General features: G+C 39.1%; 1 long non-coding RNA gene across 2 annotated transcripts; it reads left to right on the top strand.

Annotated features, from left to right (window-relative positions):
- Nucleotides 1-2,364: 2,364 nt before the first annotated feature.
- On the top strand, nucleotides 2,365-4,393 carry LOC122016828. 2 transcript variants are annotated; one of them, XR_006121198.1, is made up of 4 exons: nucleotides 2,365-2,426; nucleotides 2,701-2,782; nucleotides 3,035-3,067; nucleotides 4,250-4,393. It is a non-coding gene; the product is annotated as an uncharacterized LOC122016828 (long non-coding RNA). The 2 variants fall into 2 exon arrangements; XR_006121199.1 differs by lacking the exon at nucleotides 2,365-2,426 and having other exon boundaries at nucleotides 2,673-2,782.
- The last annotated feature ends 3,783 nt before the right edge of the window (nucleotides 4,394-8,176 follow it).

Genomic DNA, 8,176 nt, shown 5'->3' on the forward strand with positions numbered 1-8,176 from the left:
TTAGAAGGAACTTAGTCTCCAACAGAGGAGATGGATGGAGTTCCTGAAGGATTATGATAGTACCATTAGCTATCACCCGGGGAGAGCTAATGTGGTTGCCGAAGCGCTTAGCAGGAAGTCCGGAGGGACTTTAGCTTGCCACTGAGTTGTGGTCACAGACTTGATTTAAGGTTTCTCTGATTTGGGCCTTGAGGGGTAAGGACAGACAAAACAGGGTACTCTGGTTACCATGGTTGCTCAGTAATCGATCAGGACGAGGATCCGAGAGGCCCAGGCTGGTGATCATCATTTGCAGTTCATTAGCAGTCAGATATCTTCTGGGCAGCAGACTGATTTTACATGAGACGAGGAGGGTGTTATATACTTCCGAGGCAGGTTATGCGTACTTCAGTTTCATCCGGTCTTATAGGAGTTACTTCCGGAGGCTCATCGCTCATGATTTGCTGTCCACCTAGGCGGTACCCGTATGTACCAAGAATTGAGGTGTTTTTATTGGTGGAACGACCTGAAGGAAGACATCGCGGATTTTGTAGTTAGATGTTTTGTCTGTCAGCAAGTGAAGGCCGAGCATCAGAGACCTACCGACTAACTTCAGCAGATTCCTATTCCTGAGTGGAAATGAGAACACATTACTATGGACTTTGTGGTAGGTTTGCAGAGGACACAACGAGGCCATGACGCGATTTGGGTAATCGTTGATCAATTAACCAAATCCGCGCACTCGTTAGCGATCCGGAAGACTGATTTCCTGGATCGATTGGTAGATCTGTTTTACCAAGGGATTATCAGATCATGTGGTGTCCCGTTGACTATTATTTCGGATAGAGTTCCACGGGTCACGTCTTTTTTTTGACAGAGTCTGCAGCAGGCCTTAGGCACGCAGCTCTGTTTCAGTACAACTTTCCATCCGCAGACAGATGGACAGTTAGAGCGAACCATTTAGACTCTAGAGGACTTGCTGAGGTCTTGTGTATTGGATTTTGGAGGCAGTTGGGAGGACCATCTGCCATTAGTAGAGAGTTCGCCTACAACAACGGTTTGCATTTGGTTATCCAGATGACACCGTTTGAGGCGTTGTATGGTAGACCTTGTCGGACACCCGTCCTCTGGGATGAGATTGGAGAGGCCCAGTTATAGGGATCACATAGAGCTCAGCTTGAGACAGACTTGGTCCGTACTATCAGACGGAGGATGTCAGAGGCGCAGGACCAAAAGAAGAGTTATGCTGACCCGAGTCGGAGACTCTTAGAGTTCTCCATTTGCGACCAAGTATTTCTACGAGTTTTCACCTACGAAAGGGGTGAAGAGATTTGACCTCAGAGGCAAGCCAGCTCCGCGATACATTGGACCTTTCCAGATCTCGGAAAGGATCGGAGCAGTAGCTTACGGGTTGGCACTATCGCCGTCCTTGGCGGGTGTTCACGATGTATTCCACGTATCGATACTGAGGAGATACATACCCAACCCGATACATGTGTTGATAGATAATCTCAATTCCCTTCAGCCAGATGTCACCTACGAGGACGTTCCGGTATGGATTTTAGACCGGAAAAAGCGTCAGTTGCGGAACAAGACTATTTGGCTGGTTAAGTCGGATGACAGTAACATTTGGACTAGGAAGTTACTCAGGAGCTCGAGGATACGATCCGAGCTCGATACCCCCATCTTTTCACATGAGATATGTGATTTAATTTACCGTTCAGCATTTTATACTCTTTACCTGTTGTTAGTATTTGCTGATGGTAGATAACGAAATTTGGGGACCAAATTTTAATTAGTGGGGGAGACACTACAACAAAAACCTTCATAGACATCAGTGGAACAACAACGGTTTTAAGCAAAAACCGATGTCTTTGAGTATTTTACACCGGTTTTTCCAAAAACCGGTGTCTATGAGCGCATATTTTCGCTCATAGACATCGATTTTTTAGGCGATGTCTATGAGCGCCCATTTTTTCGTTAATAGACACCGATTTTAACATCGGTTTTTAAAATCCGATGTCTATGATAATTTTCCCACCAATACTTAGCTAAAATTTTCAACTCTCACGCAAAAACCAAGTCGCGCGCACCTTTCTCTCACGCAAAAAACCTAAAGTCGCACGACCTCTCTCTCACGCGAACTCCTCCGCCGAAGCCCTCTCATGCGATCTCCTCTGCTGAAGCCCTCTCACACGAACTCCTCCACCGAAGCCCTCTCACGCGAACTCCTCCGCCGAAGCCCTCTCCACCGAAGCCCTAAACCCTAAGTCCTCTCCGCCAAAGCCCTCCACTGACTTGAACATCTTCGTCGAGATCTTTCTCAGGTTAGATTTATTTTATTTGCTTTTATTTTTTGTGTATTATGTTGTGATTTTTCTCGTCAGGATCTTTCTCACCTAGCCTCCTAAACTCCAAGAAAAACAAATAAGAGCAAACAAAGGCAGGTCAGTCACACGATAACACCTTCATTGTTTTTTCCCTAATTCCAACTAGTACTCTAAACAATGTTCAATCAGATTTTTTTTTTCTTTTCAAGTTTTCTTCTGTTAGACATTAATTAATTACATCGCTAACGGTTTAGTTCATTGTTTACAAATTGCATCTGATTTGTCCCTGATCTATGCTATGCTGTTGACTTTTTGATGAGACTGATTAATTTTTATTGCATCGGATTTGCAAATCGCTTCCATTTCAATGTTCATATATTGAGACATGCAGGAAGAAAGGGATTATATTTGTTGCCATTGATCAGAGCCGGTCTCTTCTGGATCAAGGTCCTTTTGACATTGTTCTTCACAAGGTCAGTAAGTAGTCCAAAACTTGATGATCTTTCATTTAATCACTCAGAAAAATTAGCCTAAGAATGATCAAGGCTAGCACTAAACTTTGGTAGATAGATGAAAGATCCTTATTTTGAAAACAGGCAACAGACTGTAGGCATTTTCCTTTTAAGAATTCCTCTTACTGGCACTTTTTACGATCCTTGAGGAAATGCATTCATCCAACTTTTCTTATCAATCTATAATTTTTTTTTTGTTTTTTTTTTTTGCAGTTCACTGGAAAAGAGTGGCAACATGTCCTGGAGGTAAATAAATAAAAGTCTTCATTCTTCCCTCTTTAGCCGATCCGGATAGTTCATCATCTAAATTGTGCTCATTTAATCAATCTGAATGATAATAGTTCAGAGTAATATATGGATTGCTAATGAGAGATCTAGAATACGGTTCTCTTGAGGTTGCATTTAAATATGTATGACTTGGGGTTTTTTCCCTTAATCTGATTGAATAGTAATTAATTAATGCCTCACCTTCATCGTTTTTTCCCTTAATCTCTGTTATGCTTCGTTCTAGTTAGAATATTGCAGAAAGAATGTCTTTCCTTTTTGATGTCTTTCATTTACTTATTTATTCTATCATAAACATTGTTTAGAGTACTAGAATCGCATGGTTTGAACAAAAGTATTTCTCTTCCTCCAATTCCGTATTACTAAACAAATTAAATGAGATAGAGTGGAAATAAGATAAAGATAACACAACTCTTTTCTTTTCTTTTCACTTTAGAGTTTAGACCATTTCATATCACTTCTATTTTTCCCACTCTAAGTAAACACTGCCAAAAGAATACACTATATCGAGAAAAAAAGGAAGAGTGTCGATTAGAGATCACAGAAATTGATCAGATAAAATTTTAAATTAAATAATAACAAATGTACTTTAATCTGACAACATATATTGTTTTGGAATCAACTGCTGTATAATACATACTTATGGCACAAAGGATAAAGTAATAAATGAGGAATCTCGGACTTCAGTATAATACAGCAAAGTTATCAGCTGTGGCTGTCTCTTGCTTCATGGCACACTCATAGTAAGATACAGATAATCTAACAGTCCTATCATTTTTTCTTATATAAGCTTCTGCTCTTAGTATACTTAAATGCTTTTTTTGACAATGATGCTTAGGATACTCTTCGCATTTTTTTGTACCATTTATTTGTTAAATATTGTTCCCAACTCCATTTTTGTTTGCAGAGTTGGGGAAGGATGATTGCTACTGACCACTAGAAACATGTTCTTATCTTGTTCTACCTATTTTGCAGGTGCTTTGCTAGCCAAGATGGAAATCTTTTCTTTAAACCAATAATCTAGATTGTTTTTTTTTAATCACAACTACGAGCACCATTTTTTGTTTATGCATATGCACTTCTCTGTCCTATGCGTAAAATGTCTTTGATGCCAGTAGTGACCAACAAATCTGTTCATTGCAGCTCATGATATTTGTAGATTATGCTGGAGGATTTCTTCCAACTGTCAATCATAGTCCTTGGAATGGCATATCACTTGCTGATTTTGTCATGCCATTATTCTTGTTTATAGTTGGAGTTGCACTTTCCCTTACATATAAGGTAATCCATCAACTTCATAAAATCCTAATCCTCTCTTTGATTTGAAACATCAATTTTTGCAAACTGCAAAAGATGTAGGTAATTACACTGTGTTAATGAATCAAAGTCAGTCTTTATATAAATATGTTATTTACACTCCTTTTTTTTTTGCTCCGAGAGTGCCAAACAAAGTTATAGCAACCAAGAAGGTGATACTCCGAGCGTCAAAACTCTTTCTTGTAGGTCTTGTTGTTCAAGGTATACAACTGTTCCTTTTTGCATGCCTAAATAGATTACTTGTATATCTGGGTTATTCTTATAGTGTTATTGCATTAATTTAAGTGTAGGCGGATACTTCCATGTGTTTCACAATTTAAATTAAGGAGCCGTCATGTCAAAAATGCATCCAATCCCAAAAGCTTATCAATAAGACTCCACTGTCTGTAATAATTTGAGCTAGAAATTTTAATAAAATTACTGTTACTAAGAAAATATTATGGTATATTTTATTAAGAATTTATTAAAGAAGGTTATGTAAGGTTAATAACTAACTCTATGGATCAAAGATTGTGATGGGCATACTAATGGAAGTGAAATTCAGTAAATTTATCAATTTTCCAAAGAGTTTATGAGCAAGTATATAAGTATTGAATGACCTTGCGTGAGTCTTTAATGACCTTGTGCAAGCTTTTGGCCTCGGATTTGAAGTCTAACAAATATGATCATGGATTTTTCTTGTGGAATGTTGAGAACTTCCCGCTTGTATACATTTCCTTAATTTATTTTGTTCTTATCGAAATAGATGGGGTTTTGATTACATGTCCAATGCCTATATTATGTCCAGATAAGGTGCTAGTTAAATGTGTCCTTGACAAATCTCTAAAGATGATTGCTTTTCTAATTTGTTAAGTACTGATTTCTGACTTACATGCCACTGAAATATTTTCTAAATCTGAAACACACACTCAGAAGAATTTTTTTTGTATTATTTGTGTGCCTTTACCTTCATTAGATTCGTCTGGCAGGAAGATGTTGTTGATGAATATATAGATTCGTGCATATGTAAGTGAAACCCTTCCCATTGTTTGACAAAAGATGACATATTCTCAGACTGAAGCAACACAATGGCATATTAAAAGGTGGAGCAAAAGCATGCTCTGGTGGAAGGCCTTGGAGTCTTGCATGTATTATTCGAGGATTCAAGGATCGAAGTGAAGGTAAATGTCTTTGCTTGACTTTATCAAGTAGATAGCGTCAAGTTAAAACAGGTGTTAATGCCTCGTGTGTCAAAATCAAAATTGTTGTTATGCATCGAATAAGAGTTGCAAATCTTTTACTACTTTTTACAACTTTGTTCTGCAACTTTTGGATAATCTATTGTAGGATGCCCAAGATTGTTCAGCAAGTTTATGATTCTGATTCTGCTTAGGCTCAGTTTCAGTCTATAGCTAGTTGATTCTAATTTTGACAAAATATGACAAAATTTTTTAATGAACCCATATCAGGTGGTTATTAGTAAATAGGACAGAGAAATATATTATCAACATCAATGAACCCATATTTTTGCTAACTATTTGGTCAGCTATATGGTTCTTAGTTCTTACTCCTCAATTGAACTCTATGCAATATGCATGACTAAACCATTGGAGTCTTAATTTTGTCAAGGTCTTCACTTTGTTTAACTATATTATATATTTTATTGAATGTCATTGAATATGTATATTTTTCTCGTGTTCTGGTTATTTGAATTTACAAACTAATTGCACAGATGACAGGGAAGAGGGATGACTGGGAAAAGGGAGGAGCGAACGAGAAAAGGAGAATGGGGTAAGACTTCTACCACTGAGGACTTCAGAGCCGACCACTGAACTATGCTATGGGACCTAGGGAAAGGATTGAATGTTGGATCTGGACAGGAAGTGAGGCCTACTGCTCCGTGGGGTACCCATTAATGGTTAGGGATAGTATATCTATTAGCTAGCTTTTGATGTAAAAAGAATGTTTGGGTATTTTATGGATATTGTTCTAAGAAGATTATTTATATAATTTGTTAATATTTGTGTATTTTATGGATATTATTGAATGAAGAATATTTGTATAATTTGTGAATATTTGTGTATTTTTTTTTATTGTCGGTTTTTCATGGTTTCGGAAATCAAATTTGCGAAAAAAATATACATATTACATCGGTTTTCCACCGCTGTAAAACCGGTGTTATTAACTAATATTACATCGGTTTTCCACCGCTGTAAAACCGGTGTCGTTAAGTGATACTACACCGGTTTTAACCCGATGTCTAAAATGACAGACTTTTAACATCGGCTTCATAGACATCGGTCGAAAACGAAATAGACACCGGTGGAAAACCGATGTCTATGAAGGTTTTTGTTGTAGTGAGAATGTAAAATACCAAAAATAGGCGAATATTAATAAGGGAATTTTCTGAAATTTTTGGAAAATTTTCAGGAATTTTTCATAGCTCGTACGGACAAGTTAACGGGGATAAAAACGGGATTCGGAAAAGCCTGTTTAGGCTACCCCATTTAAGTGAGGAAATGTTTATAATTTACATTTCCTTTTTCTTTTATTTTCTTAATTTTCTTTACTTGTTTTTCTTCTCTGCCTCGCCGAAACCCCTATGCCCGAGCCCCCTCGCCGTTTCTTCCTTCCCCGCGCGCCCGACGCCCTCCTCCGAGCCCTAACCGCCGAGTCATTTTCCTTCTCCCTCCCTCGCGTATAAGCCTCGGCCATTACCTCTTCTTCCTTCCCGAGCGCGCACAACCTCCTCTTCTTCTTGTCCTCTACCGACGCCGACCCTCTTCTGTTGTGCCCTAGCGAGCCGCGAGCCACCACCGCCGCTCTTCCTCGCCGCACACCGGGACCCCCTTCCTCCTCCCTGTCCAAGCGCCGGCGACGCCGAGCAGAGACCTCCCTTCTGGCCGACATCACCATCCCTCCACAGCCCTAGCGCCGGCCACCGCTTGTTTCTCTGAGCCTCTTCTCCTCTTCATCGCACGGTGCCACCCCGACTTTGCTGAGTTCAGCCGTCACTAGAATGGGGGAGGTCCTCACTGTGCCGATTGTTGGACACCAGGTTCTGCCGAGCCACCGACAAGCCATAGTTTTCTTCATTCGTGCCCTAGCTTTGATCAACATTACCTGCTGCTTCACCTGCCAGATCGAGCCGATTAGGTTAACTGTTGGTCCTTGCATTACTGACACAGATCTATGGTAAGGTTATCGAATTGAACTTGAATTGGTTTATAGGATTGACTAAAGCTTGATTTATCTAAGTATGGGTCAAGGTACAGCGTTAGGTTAGGAAATTGGAGTTGGATGACAGTAGCTCCATTTGATATCGGCTACCCTTTCCAGCAGAAATTCATTAAGGGTTGTGAACTTGAGGTATGATGTAGGAATCTTAATACCTTTTGTAATTGATGTGGTCTATGAATTTAGAATGGAACATGTGGTTGATCATATTTTAGATTCAGTTGTAATTGGATTTAGGTCTTTGGATTGCTATCAAATGGTTTGTTTGGGGTTAAGGTAACTAACCCTAATTGACCATGGGATTTAATTAGGGTGTATTGATTTAGATTGTGCGGATTAGGGTTTTCCCTAATTTAGTCTTGTGGATTTTATTTAGCTATTTATATTCTTATGAATGTTAGCTAAATAAATGTATATATATTGATTGACACAGGACCTTGACGCGAGACGATATCTCGACGTCAGATACGATCCTTTCCTATTGAAGGCGGGTACTTTTGACTTATTGTCTTTGATATGCTTAGTAATAAAATTAAC

Source organism: Zingiber officinale, chromosome 8B (assembly GCF_018446385.1).
Source record: "Zingiber officinale cultivar Zhangliang chromosome 8B, Zo_v1.1, whole genome shotgun sequence".
Lineage (NCBI taxonomy): Eukaryota > Viridiplantae > Streptophyta > Magnoliopsida > Zingiberales > Zingiberaceae > Zingiber > Zingiber officinale.